The 12,472-nt window shown below is 35.7% G+C and overlaps 1 pseudogene; it reads left to right on the top strand.

Moving 5' to 3' along the window:
- The first annotated feature begins 2,851 nt into the window (after positions 1–2,851).
- Positions 2,852–9,453, top strand: LOC138325118 (myosin heavy chain, clone 203-like; annotated as a pseudogene).
- Positions 9,454–12,472: the final 3,019 nt, after the last annotated feature.

Here is a 12,472-nt window from a genome sequence, read left to right as displayed (position 1 = left end):
ACGTGAGTCTCCCAGACACAGCTCTTATCAGGATTTTTTTATTTGTACTACACAGTCTGTATTGATTTACGTGAAATTCACATAGAAATTTTCATGCAAGCTCATCACGATATATTTTGTTTTGTTTTGAATTAATGGCCAGTATTTGTAAATTTGTTTTATGATGAAAAAGTATTCACGTGAATTTCACATGGAAAAAAATCACATGAAATTCACGTGAAGTAATATCGACTGTGTAAATACATTATAGCTTAATATTATTAGGAACTTGAAAAGAATGACCAATTTTGTCTTTTGACTTCCTCGATATTCCAGGGGTTACTATCACTGACATTGCATTCATCCCTGAACTATCTCATAGTAAAGTTGAAGACACCAGATCTAGAAGACACATGTATTTTGATCTTTTGATGTATACCAAAGGAATTGCATGACGGTACACTATGGGTGACTGTTTTGCTTTGAACTTGGTCGTTGCTCTCTCTCTCTCTCTCTCTCTCTCTCTCTCTCTCTCTCTCTCTCTCTCTGTAGTCTTCAAAGGATGTCTCTGCAGCCCTGTGACTGGTCAATTCATTTCTCCTGAACTGCCACCATTTTAAGTCAAGGGATAGAGGGATGGATATAAAGTCAATGATAGTAACCCTTGGAGTATCGATGATGGAAAAGCACATTCGAAATAACATATCGTTAGCATGATTATACCTGCACATATTTACATAATAGATTGATTTTAACTACTGTATAAATGTTAAATTTCGCGGGTGCAAATTTTCGCGATTCAATGTTTGGACCTAATTCTTGGTGGTCTATTCTGGAAAATTATCTTTGTAGCCCTTGAAAGCGTCATTCATATGACAGGTTGTGATATAAAAAACAACGATTTCTTTTCATGAATGTTATTATGATTGATGTTCTAAATCTCTTAACCATCAAACCACGACCGACATTTGAAACATCTACGTTCAATTTTGATATTTAAAAGCAAATTCATAGATGACGTCAACTACAAATTATCAACTTCCGATCGTCTGAAATGATCCGCTTTAACATTTCTCTAGCTCAATTAGTGATCTATTTAAAGCATAAATAGTGTTAGATATATCGGCCAGTGAGACGAAAACTAGATACATAGAAATACAAAATTCTTAACATATGTTACTAGTTTGCTTATTTATGTCAGCCTTTAAGTTTTTGACATACTGATAAGTCTATTCCAACTGTGTTCTTATATATGTTTGCTTTTAATTATAAAAGGGAAAATTGAGTGATCATGTATATTTTAATGCTTTGATTTCTATACATAGATTGATATGCTGCCATTTTATAACCATTGTAATCATTTAAAAATAGTTTATCATAGTCTTGATATTGTAATAAATTCAACTCTATCGGTGTTTATTCAGAAATATTTCAATCTTTAGATATTTTTTTTCAAAACTAATGATAAAAATATTCAGTAGTAGTTTGGTAGTGCGAACATCTTGCATTACTGTATAAATACATTGCATTACTTCATTCAATAAATATCATGTTACAAATAAGAAAAAGGGAACGAAAGACTTTCCCCAGCACAATTTTTGTATTAGTGAACAATCACTTATCACTTATCACTATTGTACAGATTGTTTTCTTTCATACCTACACGTGTAATACTGGCTGGTCTAGGGCAATACACTCATGTCGCCTGAGGCTGTATTGCATGGCTACCCATGCAATAAAGCCTCGTGACGTCACGGCGTCAACAAAATCTCTATTTCCTCGGTAAAATTTTAACTTTTTTTTCACAAAATTGACTGGTTTTACTATAAAAGATGCAAGCAACGGAATTTGTGTTGAAAATATCACGAATTTTTCATGGGAAATGACTTGCCGAATTTATTAAAGGTAATAGTTGTATAAAATAACTAAAAGAAAAATATTTCATATCTAATATAGGTTGTCTTTCAGAAAATGTTCAAAACCTATGTCTTATTGACATACCTATCCTTCATATCCCATATGAAAGAGGGGAATTACTTTGTTAGGTTGTCTCATAAATGTTACTATTATATAACCATACATGGGGCAGAGAAACAATCGTCTTTGTAGACAAGTTGTCTTCGTTGTCAAGTTGTCTTATTGTCCTTTGGTATATAAAGAAGGTGATATTGTTAAGGAGGTGGCGCATATACAGAATTGTCTCATATGTGGCTATACATACTGTAAAGAAGTCTATTTTCGCGTGGACTTAATTTCGCGATTTCGTGCTTATTGATTTTTTCACGACGATTTAATTTTCGCGGTGTTTTTTTTTTCTTTTCCTTTTTTAAAATGATCGTTTCAATTTTGCGATTTAGAGTTATATTGTTCTACTGTAATTGTCCTTAAAACATTTTTAAAAATAACATTTTTGAAAATTTATTCTCACTCATTGAAGTTAATTTTTATTTCACCCTCGAAACTCATTTCTAATTTGGGATGAAGAATAGCTAGGTGTACACGTATGACCCAATTTTTCGAATACTTAGAACACACGCCAACGTGACATGTAAGAAAATGTACACACGAAACTGTCTGATGAAAATAATCCATAACCATGATTGAATTACGTACGAGAGGTTTTATGTTATGAAAGTCCAGTAAATGATTGTGACCTACTCAAAAACTGGACAGCAGCTTAAAGATGTTTCCCTAAGTTCAAGCAGTGGAAAAATAAGGACTTTTTTCTAAGTTAAATCTATCTACCTGTTACTGACCTGGCGTTGATCCTGATTATGATGTAACTACTTGTACGTATAAATATTTATATACGTGCCTTATGTTAATGGATTAGCTTCACTTGACCTTCCCTATGAATGAAATCGCGCCTCTAATTCCGCGTAATAACTACTTTAGAAACATACGCAACAGGTGTGGCTAATCTATTGGTCAGAATGAAAGGGTTGATGATCTGGAACATAAGCTGACGTTTTGGAACTGCCACTGACTATAAAACATGTGGCTGGTCCAAGTGTGGTCATTTGGGAGACTTGCTGTCCACGTCTCATGTCTGTTTCTGTGGGTGTAATTCTAACTGGGCACAGAGCAAGCCATGGGCTCCATTTCACGGAGATCTACCACTGTTTGTTCACTTATAATGGTAAGAATCATATAGACAGTGATCAATGTCCATTGTGTTACATTCTTTGATGTTACGTCAGCTTGAAGATTGTGTAGTGTGTATGTGCCATATGCTTTCGTTATTGACGGCAATTGTGGTTTCTTTTCAACCAAATCAGAATCCACCTACATGTAGATGTGTATGTCAAGTTCTGCTATTATTGTCGTATATGACGTTGAAGATCCTAATGGTCTTATGTAATATGTTCTTTGATATAAGATCAGTTTGAGGACTGCATAGTGTGGATGTGTCGTATGCTTTCGTTATTGACGGCAATTGTGGCTTCTCTTCAACCAAATCAGAATCCATCTAGGTGTGTATGTCAAGTTCTGCTATGGTTGTCGTATATGACGTTGAGGATCCTAATGGTCTTATGTAATATGTTCTTTGATATAAAATCAGTTTGAGGACTGCATAGTGTGGATGTGTCGTATGCTTTCATTATTGAAGACAATTGTGGCTTCTCTTCAACTAAATCAGAATCCATCTAGATGTGTATGTCAAGTTCTGCTATGGTTGTCATGCTTGTGGTTGTCGTATATGATGTTAAAGATCCTAAAAGTCAGTTTTTGAGGATTGCATAGTGTGGATGTGTCGTATGGCTTCATTATTGAAGACAATTATGACTTCTATTCATTCAACCTAATCAGCATAGACCAGATATTATGTCAAATTCCGCTATGATCCACGTGCTTTGTGGTTGTCCTATATGGCGTTAAAATTGTTCACTTTTTTCATGCGTTGGGTTCGTATGAAAGACCCATATTGATGATGTTGCTGCATTCCTTTGTCGCTATAGGGAAGTCTTTGTATAAAACATGTAGCCTAAGATTTGTTTTTATTTCCCTGTTGCAGGTCCTAAAATGGCAAGTGGAGGTCAAGTCATGCCATCCCGACCAGACCTCAGCATGGACCCCACCAGGGTAAGTCAGCTGGAAAGGTTTTGTCCTATAGTCAGGCTTTCAAAGAAGGGCATTGCATACACATCGACTGACTAACCTGAGCACTATACGTATTGTTCCTTTCTTAATTGCAACTAAATAAAAGTTTTGAAGTACAGTAGCTATGGAATTCAATTAATTATGGTACGTGAAGCGTTTATATTCATATATGACAGATTTCTTTCTGGGATGCTTGGCAAGGATAGCAGATAACATCCAATAACTCACTCTTCAAGGTTACTGAGACTGGAAAATAAATTAAAAAGAAGTGATCATGAGATACAGATTAGGACAAAATTGACAAAGTTGATGGCGGATTGGTCATGGTTTACAGCAAAACTCCGAAAGTTTACAGCACAACTCCGAAAGTATTCAGATAGAAGTACTTTTTTGCCAAAATAAAACACATTGACAAAAACGAGTGCTACTTTTCTTCCAAGTCTTTTCATATTGTAAACCAAATATCAAATGCTTTCATTTATCTTTACATAGGACGACGAATTGGGAATTCAAGGACAAGGGATGACATCCCGAATACCAGAGATCGAGATCACAACTCACACCATGTCCCAGACCACACTATCCTCGCCATTGTCAAGCTCCCGCCCGTCAACAGGAGAATTAACAGACCCAGGTGAGCCTCTAGGTGCATTCAGTGTGCCTCCTGAAGCTGTTGGCGTTCTAGAGACTGTCATAAACATCAACAAAACACTGGAACACCAGATAGAGACGCTAAGAATCAGAATAGATGTAGAGGCCAAACAACATGAGCAAGAAAAAAAGAAAATGATTTCAGAGAAAGAAAGAGCTCTCCAGCAAAAGGAGGCTGAGATAGCCGAGCTGAGAGGCTCGATAACGAATCGGGAGGATAGGATTGATGTACTCGTAAAGGAGAGAGAAGAACAAGATTTAGAAATTTCAGCTAAAATGGACGAGATTAATGGTTTGCGTGATTTGGTGCAACAGACAGAGGACTACGCTGATAAACTCACAAAGAAAGTCGGTAAACTCAAGGATGTAAAAAGGCAATTAGAATCGGACACTGTGTATAAACACCAGAACGAGGAAATCAGGAAGCTCAAACATGAGCTGGTAACAATGAAGGATAGACTTAATTCCATGGAGTCAGAATTAATACGCGCGAGAAATGTGATGGAACAACAAAATAAAAAGATTAAGAATCTAGAATTTGAGAAAAGCGAAATGAACCTGAAATTTCGTGATGAATTAGAAAAGGCCTCGCGTGCTATGCGCCAGGAAGTGGAACGTATGCGTGAAGTGATGAAACAACAGTATGAAGAGATGAGGAATCTCCGCGAACAAAACAAAGAAATTTCTAATGACGTAAGGGATATCAAGGATATTTTATTAAACAGTAGATCTAGATCTCCTGCACGTGAGCACGTCACCCGTGGCAACCAAAAAGAACAGCTAGATGTGAATCAGTTTCCAAAGCCTACGCAAGGATCACAAACTGCTAGGTTTAGTAATGTAAACGCTGGTCCTGGAGTAATTAAACCTCCGACAAGGGCGTCTGTACCAAACAGCATGAAGTCTCAACAAGCTCTTCCGGCGATTACCAAGGACAAAACGTGGATTCCTTCCGGTCAGAGGCGCTCAATGAACGCTTTATCTGCCCGCACTAAACGGAAGTGACGTTTTTTTATAGTGTTTGTAAACAATTTCCATGTGTGTAAAAAAGAGAAAGAGCCAAAGGACGAAGAGGTTTGCAGTCGCTATTGGTTCACATTTTTGTATCTTTGCGCGTTAAAATGGATTCATTTATCTATCAGCATTGAAACATTGAGGAGTGACCAGAGCTATTATTCCAGTATAAAATGTTGCATTATAAGCATCGTCAGAGTTTTGTTATAAAGTGGAACATGGTGTCATGTCTTGGTTACGTAGACGTTTAAACATTATTTTTCATTAGATGTGCCTCGAGTATCCTGTGCCAAGCGTTTGAGTGATACCAAATCAATAGATGATGATTCAAAGCGTTGTAGATCTATAGTTATTTGGTGTGTTTACGATCTCATGTTTTACTATAAATCCGGATTCGATATACATGTGATGTGAATTATCGATATAGAATAGCTACTTACTACTTTCCAAACAGTTATGTATATTCTGTTAACTCACTCACTCCTGAAAACGATCGGATCCCCTCGGAAAAATTTCCGGTAATCTTCGGATATATTTCCGAAGATTGACGGAAATTTCTTCGAGATGTCGCGATTGTCCTGAAAAGTCAAAATGGAGTCTTCCAACCTCTGGATTAGAAGAGTTCACGTGTGACTTCATGGAATGAATGAGATAATGTATTGCCGAAGACGTAATACTATTTTAATGATGTTATGTGGGAAATAAGACAACTGTGATAATAACTGGACATTATTTTGTGATAAATATATGTATATTATATATTCTGTTTGTATCTTAACATACGCTAATACATATTATTCATACGTATTTGTTACTCGTGTGTTTTGTCTAACGCCTTGTGTTGATATAACTCCTCTATCTAGTCTATTAATATCCCCTATGTAAATAGAGTTTCAAAGGAAGTGACGTAATTCCAGACAAAAGTTGTTTTATTTTCATTGCAGCGATGTTATTGCGCATATCCTAGATAGACAATGTGAATGCGGTTACATACATAGCATATACAAGTCCACTCCTTAAAAAGATAAATTCATTTATAACATTTTTGTACGAGTACAAGTTTATTGTTTCCAAACTGTAATAATATATTGGTGTGTTGATATATATGATATATGATAAGGACTGAACCATAAAATCATTCGAAACAATCGTTGTATTCGAATCAAACGTGTTCGAATAATCCGTGTTAAATTTGGTAAGATAAAGAAGCAGAAAATATCGGGGATTTACAAAACGTTCCACTCATCCGACGTACTGTAAGCCAACTTTCTCTCGCGTGCGATTTACTTTCGCGAATTTCACGATCCAAGTAAATTCGCGCAAGTTTATCTCCAAGAATTATTATCTGTATCGTCTATATTGATGGGCGTTAACATTCAATTGTTAAATCAGCGGATGTTAATCTTCACGAAATTGTTTTGAGATGGAAATCGCGAAATTGAGTAGCCGCGAAAAAATGTTGGTTTACAGTATCCGACTTTAGTGTGTTCAACACAAGTGAGCTTTACTGTAATTACCCGAGTAAATTGATCAGCTCATTTGCAAAAGGGTCGACCAGCATTAGCTACTAGCAACAGCTAGTAAAAGTATGACCTAAGGACGAACCAATTAGATGCTTTGTTACCAACACCGGCTGTACGGTTAATTGATGAGAAATCTTGTCTTCAGATCATCAATGATACGACATCAATGGTAATAATTTCAGATAATTTTAGCCAGGTCATGTTGATACAAATCTTTAAATTGTTCTGTTATGTTTTTGATGATTGTTTCATGTGACAGCGGTCGTCTCTAATGTTTAATTAGGTGTGCACTGTCCAGAGATCCGTGTTGAAAATTTATCTTAAAGAACAGGGACAGTTTTGTTTTATCTCCCTGTGTGATTTACGTGTATGACGTGAAAGGTAGTGTAAAAAACTGTGTTAGCAACAAATGTATCAATAACTATTTTAAAATGTTAAAGTGTGGTCGCAAATCGACAAGTTACTTTGTCACGTGAGCTATGTGAAATATAACAATAACAATCAGACATTATGTAGTAAATAGCTTTTAAAAAAAATAAATACTGTGATAGTAAATAAAACATTAAAACCATTAACTTACCAATACCAAGGTTTTATTTTGTATTATCAAGTTTTTTATAAGAGTATACACAAACGTTAATACCATGTATTCTTTCATACCTACGGGAGTAATACTTGCTGGTCTAGGGCAATACACTCATGTCACCTGAGGCTGTATTGAAGCCTCGTGACGTCACGGCGTCAACAAAATCTCCATTTCCATGGTATTAACATTTTTTCACAATTATGACTGGTTTTACTATAAAAGATGCAAACAACGGGGTTAGTGTTGAAAATAACACGTAATTTCTCACGTATGGAAAATTGGCTTCCAGTCGTGGATTTTTTGAATTTATTTCAAAATGGCGGGATAGTATAGTTGTAAAGTTGCAATAAAACGTCGAGGTGTGAAAGAAAAATGCTCTTTCATCAGTGGATATGAAGGGTAGGGATATTCTACCCCCGGGATCACAAAATGTTGCAAAACCCTCGGCAAGCCTCGGGTTTTACTATATTTTGTGACCCTCGAGTAGAATATCATATCCACATATGAAAGAGTCTTATATTATCATACTGTAAAACATGAAATATTCGTCTGTACTTTCTTTTGTGGTTGGGAGATTCGATATCATTTCATGGATAGAAATATTAGTGGTGGTTAGCCAATATTACTGGTGGTTAGCGCATATCAGTGGTGGTTAACGCATATTAGTGGTGGTTAGTTAATATTCGTGGTGGTTAGCCAATATTACTGTTGGCTAGCCAATATTAGTGGTTAGCCAATGAAGCAATAGCGACAATAATTTATGAAACAAAATTAAATTCGTTGTTATATTCGCGGATTTAGAACAACCACGAAAACAGCAAAAATTGCTACACCACGAATAATTCATGTTATACAGTTACAGTATATATGTCTTTAAAACACGTTTATAATCAGAGCATTGATCAAGAATTTTTATGACTAAGGTATTGAATTTATTTGAGATGGATTCTGGTGTATTTGCGCTCAATTTTCATTCTCCTCATATGAAACATAGTTCATGTTTGTGTGTATCAGTTTTTCTTGGTTGTATGAACAATAATTTTTTTAAAAGCTAAAATCAAGTAATAGAATTGTAACTTATCTGAAAATTTATCACCCACTCAAAATTATTTCAAAGCCATAAAATGCAATAAAAAATCAATAAATAATCAATAGTCATTTATCTATACTGCAAGTTACTTTATATTTGGTATAAACACAAATCTCATAATCTCATTAAATCATATAACCAAGGAAAATACAGAAATGAAATATGTTTGCGGAGAACGAAATTTGAGTACAATTGCATGGCAACCTATCTTAAGTGGGAAGAAGCAAAATGGACCTTTCATACTACAAGTGTATCATATATCACTAACAGACACAAATACCTTGGGTTCGAGTAGTAATCGATAATTTACTGTTACGATATATAGAAACAGAAATTATTAATTCGTGCATGATATATGTGCCGTACGCTAAATAATAATAATTATTAACTACAAGCATTTCCTTATTTGGTGCTGACACCATTAATTGTTAATTAAATATGTACTAAGTATGTCAACATCATCATTTGTATTGTTCTTTTTGTACAATAAATGAATTATGTTCATACCACATCAATGTTTGTGATCATTTTGTTACTCAAGGGAGATAAATCTTAACGTCATATCCATGCTTTGAAATATTAGTTTGTTTTCATTACATTGTGTAATGAATGGACTTTTCAGTATTTTTGAAAGGTATATAAGGTACATAGGCAAAATTTCCTAATTTATAATTGATCAGATTTTCAGGTCAAGCAATTGTGAGACGAAATTGACCTGAAGTTAACCAGAATGTTTGGTCAAGTTTAGTAGCATAATTTCAAATCAAGATTTATTTAATCTAATAATAAAATTCGTAGTACGAGCGGACGGTCTACGGAGAACGACATAGAAGATCTAATTTTAATTCGATTGAGATTTCTGGAGCTGAAATTCTGGTAAGGAAGTTTCATTAGTTTGTCGGCATAAAAGTTTTACCATTGTTATTTATTTACTTCCTCCAAACGTCATGTCACTAACATTTCCTGAAATGAAAGAAATCAAATATACACTAGTAGAACTGGCGCCAATTTATAATGATTATAAATGAGGAATTCCTGGAATGAGGAAATGTAGCCGATCTATTGTCATATCGTCGGTTAAACGGAGCGTCGTGGAGTTTAGACACTATAGGTTTCTGAGGGTGTTGTGTTACGAAGGAACCCGAGAGATATTTGTTGAACTAAGGCCTTCTGGTAATGGTGTAGAATTTCCGGCGACGTTTGGAACAATAACCGATATGTATAGTATGGGAAAATGCTAAGGATAATCATTAAACTAAAACCTACTAATAATACAACATTTAACGAAGGTTCATTGGAAGATATTACTCCAACAGAGGAACATTACATCGACAGTCAGCAAAATAACGTCCTATTACAAAACGGCTGACCAGTCGACTCTCATGTTATGGAATATGGAAGATATGAGAACTAAAGGCTTAGAGCCAATTAGTGATGTTGCTAATTAAGAAATCGGAGATAGAAACTTATCAATATTGTCGCTAATGGTTGCTTTTGATACTCATTTTAATGAAAGAATCCGAACGTGTGTGCCTCCGGGTTGTTATTATGATCATTTTAATAGTATAGTATCATACTGGTGCTGGTTTTCTATCGATACTCCAAGGTTACTATCACTGACGTTATAATATCCACCCCTGGACTTGTCCATGGTAAATGTGGAGGCAGTTTGGGGGAAAAAGCCAGACCAAATACAGACCAGAGAGAGCGACGCCCAACTTCAAAGCAACATAGTCAGCACTACAGAGGATCAATTTATCTGTGCATTCAATTGCCTCCAGTTTTACTATGAAATAGTCCAAAGGTGGATATAACGTCAGTGATATTGGTAACCACTGGAGTATCGAGGATGGTGCTGGTGGTAAAGTTGTGTGTCTTTTATTTTTGTAAACGTGAACAGGTGATACTGATAATGAAGTAAACCAGCTTATTTTCACGGTGGCTTAATTTCGCGTGCTCATGCCCATCGGCATTTTCACGGCGGCCGATAAAATCTCGTGATTTATAGGTGAAACCTCAAAAGTGAAAGGTCCGGTCCCATTGAAGAGCGGATTAATTACGAATGAATTGAGTTTGTTGTCATCCGCAACAAAATTGGCCAAAATAACAAATTTCTCAGTATGAATTACGGATACATTAATAACGTAGAGCAAATATATGACGAAGAGCATTCTTATGAAGCATTGAAAGGCACGTGAATCTTGTACAACTCCATGGTCATAAAGAGACAGTTTTTTAAGTCATTCTCTGTCTCTAGAACAATTACAAGATTTGGAGAAGTTTATTGGTATGTTGCTGGATACCATTAGTAAACTACATATGAAATTCTGTACTTTTCGACAGACTGGATTTCTGCCATATTTATACAGAAAGGTAGTGGGCCTTTAAGTGACGTGTTTGTTACGCATTCGCTAATCGTTCGCAAAACAAATGCAAAACAGACGTAAAACAAACGCTTTGTTCTGTATGTATTCGCTACAAATTACTATAATTCGTTATATCGACGTGATATCTGCGGTAGAAATTCGTTGTACACACTTTATCAGTTCGCTATCAAGCCGCATTACCCTGTCATTTGCGGATATCGACGAATAACAGCGGATATATGACGCATGTAGCAAGCATATATTGAATAGCGTATCTAAGGCGGAAGTTTTTTGTGCAGTTCAAAAATCCTGGGAACGAAAAAACATGCCTTTGCGGATAATTGCGGACGCGTGCGGATGTTGGTCGACCGATACAAGTAAGAATCGCGAATATTGCGGTTGTTTAGCGAATGTCATCCAATTTTGTGCGCATTACATGCGCAAATTTTCTAAACGCCATTGGGACCGGGCCTGAACATACACATCTCTCCCTGAGTTCATTGCAGTCCCCTGAATGAAGCAGCGCGATGAACACTAGGAGGAATTGTCATACTTGTAGTAGAATCTTTTCATGGCAACTCATTTCCGCGAATTCTAATTTCCTACGAAATACACGAAAACAAATTGGTGCGCAGTATCAAAGAGATACAGAAAAGCAGACCAATCATAAACAAGAATATCGGTCGAATAACAACGTATTAACCGACTTCAACGACAAATCGATATAATTTCAGCTATTGACGTCTGTATCATAGTTGCGTGAATAATTGTCTTAATTTCATTGTGACTTTTATGTGCTAAACATGGCTTGTGAAAATATTGAATCACTGCTCTTTCGCCATATCATTCTCTTCAACTAGTTGTGTTGAACGTTATTAAAGAATCAAGAAGAAGACACCTGAAAAGTTGTATAAAAATGTATCCCATCAGTATCATACAATTTTTGTGAAGTCTCATCCTCGATACTCCGAAAGTTACTATCACTGACGTTATATCCACCCTGCAATCTGACAAATCACATGCTTTCATAGTTCGCTAAAATTAACTCCATTATTAGGCTTATTTATTTATTTATCTACTGCCTAGTAGAAAAAGAAACCGTATAATATAGTCAGGTTTAGCGGACGAGGGCCTATAAGACTTGCTTTGAAGACTACAGAGA

The sequence above is a fragment of the Argopecten irradians genome, chromosome 6 (assembly GCF_041381155.1).
Source record: "Argopecten irradians isolate NY chromosome 6, Ai_NY, whole genome shotgun sequence".
Classification (NCBI taxonomy): domain Eukaryota; kingdom Metazoa; phylum Mollusca; class Bivalvia; order Pectinida; family Pectinidae; genus Argopecten; species Argopecten irradians.
This window is presented reverse-complemented; position numbering and strand designations above follow the sequence as displayed.